Raw genomic sequence first — 15,174 nt, forward strand, 5'->3', positions numbered from 1 at the left:
TCCGGTGTTGTGCCAGCCTGATGTTTCTCTTCCTTTTCAGGTGGAAGTTGATGCTTCCGAGATCGGAGCGGGGGCGGTTTTGTCGCAGAAAAGTTCAGATTGTTCAGTGATGAGACCTTGTGCGTTCTTTTCTCGAAAATTTTCGCCCGCCGAGCGAAATTATGACGTTGGTAATCGGGAGCTTTTGGCTATGAAGTGGGCATTCGAGGAGTGGCGTCATTGGCTTGAGGGTGCTAAACATCAGGTGGTGGTCTTGACTGATCACAAAAATTTGATTTATCTTGAGTCGGCCAGACGTCTGAATCCTAGACAGGCGCGCTGGTCGTTGTTTTTCTCCCGGTTTAATTTTGTGGTTTCGTATCTGCCAGGTACTAAGAATGTGAAGGCGGATGCCCTTTCTAGGAGTTTTGAACCTGATTCCCCTGGTGATTCTAAACCTACGGGTATACTTAAGGATGGGGTGATATTGTCTGCTGTCTTCCCAGACCTGCGACGTGCTTTACAAGAGTTTCAGGCGGATCGGCCTGATCGTTGTCCGCCTGGTAGATTGTTTGTGCCGGATGAGTGGACCAATAGAGTCATCTCGGAGGTTCATTCTTCTGCGTTGGCAGGTCATCCGGGAATTTTTGGTACCAGAGATTTGGTGGCTAGGTCCTTCTGGTGGCCTTCCCTGTCTCGGGACGTGCATACTTTTGTGCAGTCTTGCGATGTTTGTGCTCGGGCCAAGCCTTGTTGTTCTCGGGCTAGTGGGTTGTTGTTGCCCTTGCCTGTTCCTAAGAGGCCTTGGACACACATCTCTATGGATTTTATTTCTGATCTCCCTGTTTCTCAGAAGATGTCCGTCATTTGGGTGGTGTGTGACCGCTTTTCTAAAATGGTTCATTTGGTGCCCTTGCCCAAGCTGCCTTCCTCATCTGAGTTGGTGCCCCTGTTTTTTCAGAATGTGGTTCGGCTGCATGGTATTCCGGAGAATATCGTTTCCGACAGGGGATCCCAGTTTGTGTCCAGATTTTGGCGGGCGTTTTGTGCCAGGATGGGCATTGATTTGTCTTTTTCATCTGCATTTCATCCCCAGACAAATGGCCAGACGGAACGTACTAATCAGACCTTGGAGACTTATTTGAGGTGTTTCGTGTCTGCTGATCAGGATGACTGGGTCTCCTTTTTGCCGTTGGCTGAGTTTGCCCTTAATAATCGGGCCAGTTCTGCCACTTTGGTCTCCCCTTTCTTTTGCAATTCAGGGTTCCATCCTCGTTTTTCATCTGGTCAGGTGGAGTCTTCGGATTGTCCTGGAGTGGATACCATGGTGGATAGGTTGCATCGTATTTGGGGGCAGGTGGTGGACAATTTGGAGTTGTCCCAGGAGAGGACTCAACGTTTTGCTAATCGCCATCGTCGTGTTGGTCCTCGGACTTGGTGTGGTTGTCCTCCCGTTTTGTCCCTATGAGGGTCTCTTCTCCTAAGTTTAAGCCTCGGTTCATCGGTCCTTATAAGATTTTGGAAATTCTTAACCCTGTGTCTTTTCGTTTGGACCTCCCAGCATCCTTTGCTATCCATAATGTCTTCCATCGGTCATTATTGCGGAGGTATGAGGTACCACTTGTGCCTTCTGTTGAGCCTCCTGCTCCTGTGCTGGTTGAGGGTGAATTGGAGTACGTGGTGGAGAAAATCTTGGACTCCCGTGTTTCCAGACGGAGACTTCAATATCTGGTGAAATGGAAGGGCTACGGTCAAGAGGATAATTCTTGGGTTACAGCTTCTGATGTTCATGCTTCTGATTTGGTCCGTGCCTTTCATAGGGCTCATCCAGATCGCCCTGGTGGTTCTTGTGAGGGTTCGTTGCCCCCTCCTTAAGGGGGGGTACTGTTGTGATTCGGTTCATGGGCTCCCCCGGTGGTCTCTTGTGGTACTGGTGTCCTGCAAGCTTTGCCTTCTCAGTTCACCTGTTCCTATCAGGATGTGGGAGTATCCTATTTAACCTTGCTCCTCAGTCATTCTAATGCTGGCCATCAATGTATCCAGAGTGATTCTGTTGCATGTTCCTGCTCCCAGTTTTCTGCTCAGCTAAGTTGGACACTTTAGTCCTTAAGTCTATTTTTGTATGTTTTGTCCAGTTTGCACTTATGTGAATCTCTGCAGCTGGAAGCTCTTGTTGGGCTGAAATTACCACTCCAGTGGCATGAGTTGTCACATGAGTTAAGGTAATTTCAGGATGGTGTTTTGAAGGGTTTTGCAGCTGACCGCGAAGTCCTCTGTTGTATCTTTCTGCTATTTAGTTAGCGGGCCTCTCTGTGCTAAATCTGCTTTCATACTACGTGTGTCTTTTCATCTGCTCTCACCGTTATTATATGTGGGGGGCTGCTATCTCCTGTGGGGACATTCTCTGGAGGCAAGCCAGGACTGTGTTTTCTTCTACCAGGGGTAGTTAGTTCTCCGGCTGGCGCGCGGCATCTAGAGACAACGCAGGAATGCCCCCTGGCTACTTCTAGTGTGGTGTGTAGGTTTAGCATCGCGGTCAGCTCTAGTTTCCATCACCCGAGAGCTTGTCCGTTTATTCTATGCTTCTGATGTTTCCTTGCCATTGGAAACCATAACAGGTCTGCGGTCAGTATATTATACAAAAACTCCGGCACACTACTTGACAATAGAGAAATTTCTCATTCTTCAATTATTTTATTGCAAAAAGAATATGGTGAATTTCCAAAAAATTAAGAAAAATAATTCATTATTAACACAGCAAAAGGGATCTCCCAAATTGTTATTTTCACAATCCGTATGAGGTAATAAATGCTTAGCGTCTCAATTCCTTGTGTCTCAACGTTTCGGCTATTAAGCCTTTTTCAAGAGAACTAAGGTCCCTCTGCAATACATGTAAAACATATACGTCAAAATAATAATAAAAGTGAACATAACATAGAACATACAGAATAATACAACATGCTCCCCTTGTTTTCCCTTGTTAGTTTCACAAACTTCACCTTTTTTAAATGTCATAAGACGGCAATCTCATACTGTATACATATTTGGGAGAGGCATCGCACAATAAGTATGTTTTTAAAAGTCAATTTATCTGTGAACTAGTTGAACTAGTCATCTTTAGGAGAAAAAACTAGGTAGAAATCGCTATCCATGTGACTATATATCAAAGTGTGGCTGCATATGATAATATTATAACATCTATTTGTGTCCAATCTCATGGCAAACAGACCAATTAAGTACCCCTTTGTGTGGAGACATAAAGTGGAATAATATCCAAAATCTGAAGAAATAAATAATAAATAATAAAGATAAATAAAAAGGACACAGTCCGCATACTTGCAACTCATAAGAGGCCGGATAAGGAAACCCACTGTGGGAACAGATTACATATTAAGTCCGAATACCTTCAATGCAATATAATATAATAAGCCGCATTTGCAATCATCAGGTCCATTAATTACCTTAATCTTGTGGAGACGCCGTGTACATGCTAAAGCCCGAAGGGGGGAACCGCAAAACTGCAGGCATTGCGTGTCTAATGTGCGGCCGGCATTTTATCCTGTGCCCGTGCACGTGCTCGTAAGAGTACTTCCGGGTGAGAGTGCAAGTGACGGCCGTGCGACGGAACTACCCGAACAGCCGAAGAAAGCCGAAGGAGTGCGTTTGCGCAGAAGAGTCCGGATCCGGACTCTAATTTCCACCCGAAGGCTGTAACAAGACAGGGAAAGGGGGATAATTAGTTACAAAGTCAATGCAGTAATAATATCATACAGGTACATCAACCAACACTTACATACGATGTACTTTCATTACATCATGGAAAGTCTTTAACTATTAAACCGTAGTGGACTACAATAAGATAGACTATATATAATATAAACTATGGTGGAGGTCGAATGTCCATAGAGAGGTGAAATATATAAAAGTGAGTAAGGATGGTTAGTCCATCCATTAGCCCATTTCACATGCCACGCAATTTATCCAATAAGTGGAAAAGTGCCATAAAGAAATAAAAGAAAATAAAAGAAAAAAAGAAAAAAGAATATCCTATAAGACACCAATTAATATGAGACCTCGTATTCTCTGTTTAGACCATATGGAGATGGAGTCTGCAACGTGTGAATCCAATAGGATTCCCGTTCCTTTAATTTTTTGATCCTATCTCCCCCCCTCCTAGAAGCAGGTACATGGTCGATGATCTGAAACCTGAGTTGGGCCACACTATGTTTATTTTGTATAAAGTGGGCAGGGACAGGTAAGAGGGTCCTACCACACCTGATGGTGGATTTATGTTTAGAGATTCGGTCTCGGATATGTTGGGTAGTTTCCCCAACATACCCGAGGCCGCAAGGACACTTTATCAAATATACAACGTAAGATGAATTGCAGGTAAACTGCCCCCTGATAGGAAATCTCTTCCCCGAACGTGGATGTGTAAAGGACTCACCCTCCAACACATTAGAGCACTGATTGCAACTTAAACAAGGGAACGTACCATTGCGAGGTGCAGACAAAACCGTTTGGACTGGACCCTTGTGACTAGGGCCAACATCCGCTCGAACCAAGTGGTCCTTAATGTTGGAGCAGCGTTTGCTGCACATTATCGGTTGGGACTCAAATTCCTTGACCTGTGGATACGCTTTTTTCAAAATATCCCAATGTTGGAGGACACATTTGTTAAAAAGATAGTTTAAGGGATGAAAGGTACTGACAAAAGCCATCCTAGGTGTTTGGGAAAGTCTGTTCGATGTAGTAGTGTCTCTACTATGTGTGAGAACACGATCTGGGTACCCCCTAACGCGAAATTTCTCATTCATTTCCCGATGTCTAATGTGTCCGACTTCTGGGTTGGAAACGATCCTGTCTACCCTATCGTGCTGGGATTTAGGGAGAGCTCTTTTTATGTGATGGGGATGGCAACTGTCATATTTCAGGAGACTGTTCCTATCTGTAGGTTTCACAAAAAGGTCCGTCTCGATTTCTCTAAGTTCATTGATGGTAACCCTAGTATCCAAAGAGTTCATGGAGACAGGATCATAGGATAACGAAAAAGTGAGACCGGGTAAACACGAATTGAGGTCTCTATGGAAGTTAAGAAGTGTCTCTACGCCACCCGTCCATGTTAGAAAAACATCATCTATATATCGTCGCCAATAAATGACGTGTGCGATGAAGTCTGAATGTGTATAGACATAGGATGACTCAAAATTGTCCATAAAAATATTGGCATAAGGGGGTGCCATGTTGGACCCCATGGCAGTACCCCTCATTTGTATGAAAAATTGGTCCTCAAAAATGAAAAAATTGCGGGTCAATACCAATGTGAGTAGATCTTTGCAGAATTTTTGTTGTTGATTGGAGAAATATGTATGATGGGATAAGAAGGACATAACTGACTCAATTCCATCCTGGTGTCCTATACTAGTGTACAGACTATTCACATCCATGGACACTAACAGACAATTTGTCGGTAAACCCCGTATATTTCTAAGTGATGTCAAAAAGGCAGTCGTGTCCTTGAGATAGGATTTAATTTGTGGTACCAGGGGAGATAGAATCCTCTCGAGTGTAATAGCTAATGGAGATAGTAAGGATTCCGTGGAAGCAACTATCGGGCGACCTGGGGGCCTCACTGGATGTTTATGAATCTTAGGGAGTGTATAAAATACTGGTATAACCGGATGTTGTTTTATTAAGAACTCCCCTAATTTAGTATCTATGGTGCCAATTGTGACATAGTGGGCCACTAAATCCTTAATTTCTCTACTTATTTCGAAGGACGGATTGTTTGCAATAGGTTGATATGTGTCCAGATCCCTAAGTTGTGTTCTGATCTCCTGCATATAATAGTCCCGGTCTAGGACTACTATTGAACCCCCCTTGTCCGCCGGTTTAATTATAATCTGTTTATTATCCTTCAGTGTTAATAAAGCTCTCTTCTCCTCAACGGTAAGATTATGTCTCACATGATGACCACCCCTCTCCATGGATTCTAAGACCCGCCTAACGTCATTTCTTACCAACTCAATGTAAGTTTCCACTGGATGGTAAGAGTGTGGGGGCTGAAAGGAACTGGGAATTCGTAGATTTAAAGAAGTCAAAGTAAACTTACAACATGAAGACTCCAGTACAACTGGAACATCAGTCCTATCATTAGAAAAATGTGCTTTTAATCTAATATTCCTAAAAAAGCGATTGAGTTCTTGATCCATTTGAAAGGAATTAAACCTGGGGACCGGACAGAAACTCAGTCCTTTCTGTAACACAGATAATTCAGAGGGGGAGAGGCACTGCGACGAGATGTTGTAGACAATGTTATTGGTAAAGTCAGTACCTGGGACCTGGTTGCCATTCTGCGCTGCTCTGATCCGTATCCGCTGACTCCTCCTCGTTTTCCTCTGTGGCCTCGGCCTGTACGTTGTTCTAAAAAAGACGGGCGTGTGGAGCCAAAATCGCTCTCGGAACTGGTGGAAAATGGACTGTAGTCCCGTCTTGTAGGTCTCCGATTTCTGGAATAGGTGGAAAATTGCCATTTATACACTTGGTTATTTTTATAGTCTTCTGTGTCACGTAAAAACTTGTTACGCTTCCTAATTTGCAGATTATCATGCAAGTCCGAAATAGTTTTGTCCACTTTGTCTTTCAGCCCTTTAAAGTCCTCCGGTGAAGCTGTACTCCTTAGTTGTTGCTCCGTAGATGAGATTCTGTTTTTCAATTCAACAATCTCTTTCTGTAAAAAGTCAATGGTTAATATCATTAAGTCCATAGAACATTTGTTAAGGATTGACTCAAAATTACCACAGTATTCGCTATTGTCTTGAAAAAGTGTGGGTCGTAGGGGAACCCTAAGGCCCCTAGGTATACGTTGAACCCGATGATACTCTGCCAAGGTTATACTATGAAGATCCAAAGCCGTGAGGCGTTTTAAATCTCTTTCAAAGTCTCTGGTCCTTAACTCCTCAGTGGGAGTGTGCAGAAAAGTCCCAGGTGTGGTAATCTGAGATATGATCGACAATGCTTCCTCCTGATTATACGACAATGTTGAAAACGACATTTAAGAAAAAATAGGAGCCACCTTCCAAAAATTCAACTAATTATACTGGTAGAGAAGGTGCTCACTGAATATAGATGCTTATACCATATAGGTGCTCAGGAAAAAATATTGATACTATACAAAAACTCCGGCACACTACTTGACAATAGAGAAATTTCTCATTCTTCAATTATTTTATTGCAAAAAGAATATGGTGAATTTCCAAAAAAATAAGAAAAATAATTCATTATTAACACAGCAAAAGGGATCTCCCAAATTGTTATTTTCACAATCCGTATGAGGTAATAAATGCTTAGCGTCTCAATTCCTTGTATCTCAACGTTTCGGCTATTAAGCCTTTTTCAAGAGAACTAAGGTCCCTCTGCAATACATGTAAAACATATACGTCAAAATAATAATAAAAGTGAACATAACATAGAACATACAGAATAATACAACATGCTCCCCTTGTTTTCCCTTGTTAGTTTCACAAACTTCACCTTTTTTAAATGTCATAAGACGGCAATCTCATACTGTATACATATTTGGGAGAGGCATCGCACAATAAGTATGTTTTTAAAAGTCAATTTATCTGTGAACTAGTTGAACTAGTCATCTTTAGGAGAAAAAACTAGGTAGAAATCGCTATCCATGTGACTATATATCAAAGTGTGGCTGCATATGATAATATTATAACATCTATTTGTGTCCAATCTCATGGCAAACAGACCAATTAAGTACCCCTTTGTGTGGAGACATAAAGTGGAATAATATCCAAAATCTGAAGAAATAAATAATAAATAATAAAGATAAATAAAAAGGACACAGTCCGCATACTTGCAACTCATAAGAGGCCGGATAAGGAAACCCACTGTGGGAACAGATTACATATTAAGTCCGAATACCTTCAATGCAATATAATATAATAAGCCGCATTTGCAATCATCAGGTCCATTAATTACCTTAATCTTGTGGAGACGCCGTGTACATGCTAAAGCCCGAAGGGGGGAACCGCTAAACTGCAGGCATTGCGTGTCTAATGTGCGGCCGGCATTTTATCCTGTGCCCGTGCGCGTGCTCGTAAGAGTACTTCCGGGTGAGAGTGCAAGTGACGGCCGTGCGACGGAACTACCCGAACAGCCGAAGAAAGCCGAAGGAGTGCGTCTGCGCAGAAGAGTCCGGATCCGGACTCTAATTTCCACCCGAAGGCTGTAACAAGACAGGGAAAGGGGGATAATTAGTTACAAAGTCAATGCAGTAATAATATCATACAGGTACATCAACCAACACTTACATACGATGTACTTTCATTACATCATGGAAAGTCTTTAACTATTAAACCGTAGTGGACTACAATAAGATAGACTATATATAATATAAACTATGGTGGAGGTCGAATGTCCATAGAGAGGTGAAATATATAAAAGTGAGTAAGGATGGTTAGTCCATCCATTAGCCCATTTCACATGCCACGCAATTTATCCAATAAGTGGAAAAGTGCCATAAAGAATAAGAAAAGGAATAAAAGAAAAACAGAAAAAAGAAAAAAGAATATCCTATAAGACACCAATTAATATGAGACCTCGTATTCTCTGTTTAGACCATATGGAGATAGAGTCTGCAACGTGTGAATCCAATAGGATTCCCGTTCCTTTAATTTTTTGATCCTATCTCCCCCCCTCCTAGAAGCAGGTACATGGTCGATGATCTGAAACCTGAGTTGGGCCACACTATGTTTATTTTGTATAAAGTGGGCAGGGACAGGTAAGAGGGTCCTACCACACCTGATGGTGGATTTATGTTTAGAGATTCGGTCTCGGATATGTTGGGTAGTTTCCCCAACATACCCGAGGCCGCAAGGACACTTTATCAAATATACAACGTAAGATGAATTGCAGGTAAACTGCCCCCTGATAGGAAATCTCTTCCCCGAACGTGGGTGTGTAAAGGACTCACCCTCCAACACATTAGAGCACTGATTGCAACTTAAACAAGGGAACGTACCATTGCGAGGTGCAGACAAAACCGTTTGGACTGGACCCTTGTGACTAGGGCCAACATCCGCTCGAACCAAGTGGTCCTTAATGTTGGAGCAGCGTTTGCTGCACATTATCGGTTGGGACTCAAATTCCTTGACCTGTGGATACGCTTTTTTCCTTCGGGTGGAAATTAGAGTCCGGATCCGGACTCTTCTGCGCAGACGCACTCCTTCGGCTTTCTTCGGCTGTTCGGGTAGTTCCGTCGCACGGCCGTCACTTGCACTCTCACCCGGAAGTACTCTTACGAGCACGCGCACGGGCACAGGATAAAATGCCGGCCGCACATTAGACACGCAATGCCTGCAGTTTAGCGGTTCCCCCCTTCGGGCTTTAGCATGTACACGGCGTCTCCACAAGATTAAGGTAATTAATGGACCTGATGATTGCAAATGCGGCTTATTATATTATATTGCATTGAAGGTATTCGGACTTAATATGTAATCTGTTCCCACAGTGGGTTTCCTTATCCGGCCTCTTATGAGTTGCAAGTATGCGGACTGTGTCCTTTTTATTTATCTTTATTATTTATTATTTATTTCTTCAGATTTTGGATATTATTCCACTTTATGTCTCCACACAAAGGGGTACTTAATTGGTCTGTTTGCCATGAGATTGGACACAAATAGATGTTATAATATTATCATATGCAGCCACACTTTGATATATAGTCACATGGATAGCGATTTCTACCTAGTTTTTTCTCCTAAAGATGACTAGTTCAACTAGTTCACAGATAAATTGACTTTTAAAAACATACTTATTGTGCGATGCCTCTCCCAAATATGTATACAGTATGAGATTGCCGTCTTACGACATTTAAAAAAGGTGAAGTTTGTGAAACTAACAAGGGAAAACAAGGGGAGCATGTTGTATTATTCTGTATGTTCTATGTTATGTTCACTTTTATTATTATTTTGACGTATATGTTTTACATGTATTGCAGAGGGACCTTAGTTCTCTTGAAAAAGGCTTAATAGCCGAAACGTTGAGACACAAGGAATTGAGACGCTAAGCATTTATTACCTCATACGGATTGTGAAAATAACAATTTGGGAGATCCCTTTTGCTGTGTTAATAATGAATTATTTTTCTTAATTTTTTGGAAATTCACCATATTCTTTTTGCAATAAAATAATTGAAGAATGAGAAATTTCTCTATTGTCAAGTAGTGTGCCGGAGTTTTTGTATAGTATCAATATTTTTTCCTGAGCACCTATATGGTATAAGCATCTATATTCAGTGAGCACCTTCTCTACCAGTATAATTTGCGGTCAGTATAGAGACCACCTACTCCAGAGCTCGTCCATGCTGCTCCTAGGCCACCAGTTCATAACACAGCTTATAAAGAGTTCTCTGACATCTGTGACAAGAAGAATACAGATCAGCTTCCTCCACACAGCCATTATGACTGTCCCATTGAGCTGCTTCCCGGGGCAGCCATTCCTTTTGGTAACGTATACCCTTTGGCAGCACCTGAGCTTTAAGCCTTAAAAGAGTATATTGATGAAAATCTGGCCAAAGGCTTCATACGTTCTTCTTCCTCACCAGCAGGGGCACCTATCTTTTTTGTAAAGAAGAAGGATGGGACCCTGAGACCCTGTGTTGACTATCTAACTCAATAAGGTAACCGTACGAAACCGTTACCCTTTGCCTCTGATTCCCGAATTACTGGAAAGAGTCTGCCATGCTAAGGTGTTCTCTAAACTGGATCTTCGTGGGGCTTATAATTTGGTGCGTATTCGTCCAGGGGATGAGTGGAAGACAGCATTCAGATGCCGGTATGGACACTTTGAATCTCTTGTGATGCCCTTCGGGCTTTGTAACGCCCCTGCAACATTTCAACTCCTTGCTAATGACATTTTCAGAGATTTGTTGGACCAGTTTGTAGTGATCTATTTGGAAGATATACTAATCTTTTCTGTCTCTCTACAGGAACATGAAGAACATGTCAAAACTGTTTTAAGACATCTGAAAGAGAACCATCTGTATATTAAGCCGGAGAAATGCGAGTTCCATCGTTCTGAGATACAGTTCTTAGGTTATATCATCTCTCCCCAGGGGCTGAACATGGAATCTGGTAAGATTCAGGCTATCCTTGACTGGCCGGTACCCAAGAACGTTAAGGAGGTCCAACGTTTTATTGGTTTTGCAAATTTCTACAGACGCTTCATTCGAAATTTTTCTGATATTGTCCATCCCATTACTTCCTTGACAAAGAAGGAAAAGCCCTTTAAGTGGTCATCACAGGCTCAAGAAGCTTTTGACCGGCTTAAGATCTGTTTCACATCAGCACCGCTGTTGATACACCCAGATCCAACACTTCCTTTCATTGTGGAGGTGGACGCTTCTGAGAATGCTTTGGGGGCTATTCTCTCCCAAAGAACTGTAGAGAAGGGTCTGCTAAATCCTTGTGCTTTCTTTTCCCTTAGACTAACCTCAGCAGAGAAGAATTACGATGTGGGAGACAAGGAATTGCTGGCTATTATTGCGGCTTTCAAAAATGGAGGCATCATCTGCAAGGAGCTGCACAACAGATCATAGTGCTAACTGACCATCGCAATCTAGAGTTCCTTAGATCCGATAGATGTCTTTCTTCTCGTCAGGCTCGTTGGAACTTATTTTTAAATCAATTTAACTTTGTTATCTCGTACCGTCCAGGTTCTCGTAATGGGAAGGCTGATGCTTTATCCTGAATCCATGCTGCGGATTCCGTACCTGGAGCCCCATCCAAGACCATTCTATCTGATGCCAATTTCGTCGGAGTTATCCACGATCAGGACTTGTGGAAGGAGTGCAGGGAGGCCTATGAAGGTGATGTATTTCTGGCCAACCCACCTGTGGATATTAATCTTGTCTTTAAGGGTGGCATGTGGTTCAGAGATCGATGTATCTACGTCCCGGAGGTGGTCCGTCTGGAGATCCTCAAGTTGGTACATGACTCCAAGTTGGCTGGTCACAGGGGGGTACAGAAGACACAAGAGTTCCTGAGCCGATTCTTCTGGTGGCCAACTTGCCTGAAGGATACCAAGGACTATGTTCTCTCTTGCGAGGTATGTGCCCGTTACAAGACTCCTCATGTGGCACCTACGGGTCTTCTACAACCATTACCTGTTCCGTCCCGCCCTTGGGGGTCTATATCAATGGACTTTATTGTGGAGCTGCCTACATCGGGGGGCATGAATACAATCATGGTGGTAGTTGATCGCCTGACTAAAGCTGCTCATTTTGTTCCATGCACCGGCCTCCCCTCAGCTAAAGATACAGTGAACTTGGTTATACAGAATGTCTTTCGGTTGCACGGGGTTCCGGATGAGATCATCTCTGACCGTGGAGTACAGTTCACTTCAAGATTCTGGAAGGGGTTTTGCTCTGCACTCAATATTAATGTCTGTCTCTCTTCTGCTTACCATCCCCAGACAAATGGTCAGACTGAGCGTACCAACCAGACGCTGGAACAATATCTAAGATGTTATGTCAGCCATCTCCAGGATTATTGGTTGGAGTTGTTGCCGTTAGCCGAATTTTCATATAATAATTCTCAGAGCGCCTCCACTAAATTTACACCTTTCTTTGCCAATCTGGGTTATCATCCATGTATTTTACCTAGGTCTCCAATTAATTCTCCGGTTCCGGCAGTAGAGGAAAGGCTGACTGTGATGAGACAGAATCTGGAGGTTCTGAAGGAATCCCTGACTACAGCTCAAGAACGTTATAAGAGATCGGCTGATAGATTCCGTAAACCTGCACCCATGTTCAAGGTAGGAGATTTCGTGTGGTTAGCAACTAAGAATCTGAAGTTAAATGTTCCTTCACAAAAACTTGGACAGAAATTCATTGGCCCTTTCAAGATCAAAGGTATTGTGAGCTCTGTGGCCTGCCGGCTGAAGCTGCCTAGGACAATGAAGGTACACCCAGTTTTTCATGTATCTTTACTAAAGCCTGTATCTCCTAATACCTTCCAGGGACGTGTTGTGCCACCTCTGCAGCCTGTGGTGATTGATGGGCAAGAACAATTCGTGGTAGAGGAAATTATTGATTCCAGGATTCGCAGGAATCAGCTCCAATATCTGATAAGATGGCAGGGATATCCCCTATAATTATTACACATACTACAATTTATATTAAAAGTAAAAAATGGAAATCTTGCAGTTTTCACACTGGTCACTTAGGCGATTTTAGATTCTAACATACATTAGTTTCAGGAAACAACACATGTACATTAGCCATAGTGGTCAGATCCCGACAGAATCTTTTGTATTGAAGCATGTGAAAACTCCTCATTGAGAATGTAGGAGGGGGATGAGGTCAGCTGTGACATCACTTATTGCGATTGGTGGATCCCATGCTATCAGGTTCATATAAACGTGTTACCTGTCATTGTAATCCTGCCTCTACAGATAATAAGACTGCTGAAAACTGTAACTGCAAGGACTGGAATTAAGAGGCTAAAAATGCCTAAGTGGCCAGTGTGAAAATTGCAAGATTACTAACTCCATATTAATGTTATTTACAGACGGTCCAAGTTTAGCAACGCAAGATCCAGTCATCCACTTGGGTTCACGGAGATGGATCCCAAGCAATGTACCTTCCCCCTACAACAGTGGTGTCCAACTTCTTCTTATCTTGAAAGCCACATACAGCTTGAAGAGAGAATCGCGAGCCATATCCAGAGCCCCTAGAGCAGTTATATCTAGCTGAAGCCTCCCACTGCCCCTACAATGGTGACACCTAGAGCTGTCATTGTCAGTGTAATGACAGCCAAAGCTTCCACCACACATAAATTACCCTGAAGCAGTATACTTACATCCAGGGGTTTCCACATTACCCCATTTGGTATTCTCCCATCAGGTGCTTCAAAAACACTGTTGCATCCAGCTTCAAGCACCTTCTCCGACTCCCCCGGAAGAAGGCTGTAGCGCCGAAACGCGCGTTGGGGACGGTGGGCATCACTGGGCTCCAGGCACCTTCAGGTAATTACCATGATCGTTTGATCAGATTTACTCATCCTCTGTTTTGTTTCCTCTGGATGTGGTATATACCTCTTTATTCTAGATCTTATACTATTATTACTCCTGGGTATATACAAAGCATTGAGCAGTTCATTCAACCTTTAATTGCTATACATCTGTTGGTGTCTGGTGCTTATTGTGGTCCCACCTATTTTTTGGCTTTACCTCTGTCACATCCTTCCATTTAATATTATTGTTCAAATAAAGTTTTGATATATTTCTTTGTCTACTGATTCGTGGTGGTGCTTGTTTTCTATATGAGTTTCACCTTCTCTGACAGGTAGTATCAGCCTAGCTCCAGCTTACCATACTGAATTTATCTCTCCACCTCCAAGGGTGGCTCATCCACATTTGCTCCTCAATGTGAGGCTTCTCACAAACATCACAATTTGGAAACTGTATCTTCATTTCATTTAAATCTGGTGATAATGCACCAGTCAGACACTTGTGAGCCACATATCACAGGTCCACGATCCACATGTCACATGTCCACGAGCCACATTGATCCTGGTTGAGGATCTCTTCCCTACAGTGTCCATGTTCTCTAATAGCCTAAAGGCCCCATACATATTAGACTCATGTTGGCCGAACCTATTACAATCAACAGGTTTGGCCAACAGTCTACTGTGCATGGGGACCCAGGACAACCGAATGTTGGGTATGTCCGACTTCAGACTTACGATCGCTTTGTTCTCCCAGAGATAAGCTGCCGTTAGACATGTCTGTCAGCAGCAGAACAAGCGCTCCTGTGTATGGGAGAGCCGGCTGAGATGGCTGCTGGCTGAGAGCCATCTAATGGCTAGAGAGATCGGATGACCCCTTAAAAAACACATAACCATTACCAGACCAAGTTAAAAATAGGCAATCCTTATGATGCTGTAAATACACAAGAGAACACATAAAAACATTTCATTCGGATTCCTGTACAGCACGGATTCCAGTTTCCCAAGCTTCCAGACCGGCTGTCATATTTTGTATGTGTGAGAAAACATGGAATTAATCACCTTCCCATATAAAGAATAAAAGGTGTGATCTCAGCAGGTTAGCACAATTAATTTCAACACAAAATCTAATGAAACCTGAAAATATGCCAGTCATTTTTTTTATTTTATTT

The sequence above is a fragment of the Ranitomeya variabilis genome, chromosome 6 (genome assembly GCF_051348905.1).
Source record: "Ranitomeya variabilis isolate aRanVar5 chromosome 6, aRanVar5.hap1, whole genome shotgun sequence".
In the NCBI taxonomy this organism is placed as follows: Eukaryota; Metazoa; Chordata; class Amphibia; order Anura; family Dendrobatidae; genus Ranitomeya; species Ranitomeya variabilis.